This window comes from Haplochromis burtoni, unplaced genomic scaffold (genome assembly GCF_018398535.1).
Source record: "Haplochromis burtoni strain Fernald_Lab_line unplaced genomic scaffold, NCSU_Asbu1 Contig_2151, whole genome shotgun sequence".
Taxonomy (NCBI): domain Eukaryota; kingdom Metazoa; phylum Chordata; class Actinopteri; order Cichliformes; family Cichlidae; genus Haplochromis; species Haplochromis burtoni.
Window position 1 is genome coordinate 14236 of NW_024584512.1, and position 1595 is coordinate 15830.

The 1595-nt window shown below is 37.6% G+C and overlaps 1 long non-coding RNA gene across 1 annotated transcript in view; it reads left to right on the forward strand.

Moving 5' to 3' along the window:
• LOC121813649 overlaps positions 1–1305 on the forward strand; it is a 1674-nt gene extending 369 nt beyond the window's left edge. The window contains exon 2 of the long non-coding RNA XR_006053808.1: positions 768–1305. This is a non-coding gene — a long non-coding RNA (uncharacterized LOC121813649). The remainder of the gene's footprint in view (positions 1–767) is intronic.
• The last annotated feature ends 290 nt before the right edge of the window (positions 1306–1595 follow it).

Below are 1595 nucleotides of genomic sequence, written 5' to 3' on the forward strand. Positions count from 1 at the left end.
ATGTTCGGAATTCCGGAATGCGCCAAAGTTCCGGAATGTTCGGAATTCCGGAATGCGCCAAAGTTCCGGAATGTTCGGAATTCCGGAATGCGCCATGGTTCCGGAATGTTCGGAATTCCGGAATGCGCCAAAGTTCCGGAATGTTCGGAATTCCTGAATGTTGTAAGGTTCCGGAATGTTCGGAAAATATTGGGGCTACACCAAATCACTTTCATCAGCTAAATACTTCTAATTCATTTTCCCAAACCACGCGGATCCGCACTATATAAGGACTAAAGAGCAGCATGCAGGTTGCAGACCCCTGACTTAGGTGGACAACTCTGGCTGAACAGTGAGTGGCAGGGTATGGAGTGACACATCAGTGTCCAATGTAGTGGTTTATGCACTAGTATACCATCATCACTGATGCAAATACAAGGAAACAGCCTTTGAATAGCTGTTCACTGTAGTGACCACTATGCGTGAAAGGGTTAAATGTTTCAGTGCAACTAGCTGACAGCCTGAGATCTGTCCTAACAATCTCACAGAGTGGACTAATTAAGTGAGTGTACTTTGAATTAAATTGTCAATTTGAGGGCAAGGAAATATAGTCAATTATTATTTTAGTATTATTATTATTCTTGTTGTTGTTATAATTTTTATAGGTCTTAGATGAACAGTGAGTTGGAATCCAATGTGTGGGTCATGGACATTACCGAATGCTGTGATTCACAGACAGTGGCTCAGGAACCACACGTGTCTCACAACACATTATATCTGAGTCAAAGGTTTCAGGTGTTTAAAAACTGGGTCCCAAGGAAAAGATATTGGTGAAATATGACTTTAATCCAATTTGGGGTACTTTTTTGTCTTCGTGTGTTTTCTTATTTACAACTAATATTAATATTAGGGGGCAAGGAGTGACAAAATTAAATACATAAATGAATTAAATACACCATTAAATAATTAAATGTGTCAGTTATTTAAAATTGGAATTAGTGAACTAAATAAAGATTTAAATATTTCTGTTCAAACATTTAATAAATTACTTATTTTAAATTTTATTTGATTAATGACATAAACGCCCCTCATGGTTAATGCCCCCTCATGCATCATCAGATACAATACATGCATACATCAAATCAAAACCACAATGACTTTTAACACAGTTTGAAAAGAACATCCCCTCGTCTCCCTGCCAGTTGTCTTTCTGTCGCTGCCGGACGTACGCTTATCGTCTGAAACATCAGGCCCACATCCTGCAAGAACCTCTACTAAAAGCTTAATGAAAGAATATAAAAGTATAAAAGACAATTTGAATAACCTGGTTATTCAAATAGCATCATTCAATCAGCTCCTCAAAGTAACTTTCACTTTCACAAGCACGCTCTGCAAAAGCCTGCGCTTCCTGTCTGTTGGCACAGAGTGTACTCAGAGTTAGGCCTTTCTTGCATCAGAATCAGCACATACACATTTAAGATTATAACAAGCATTCAAAAGCATTTAAGATTATTGATTTAACTCAACAGTTTAAAGTGGTTATAACTGCACCTGTAATAAAGGCTAATTGGGTACCAATATGTTTAAACATCTGAATACAATATCAATACTGTAAA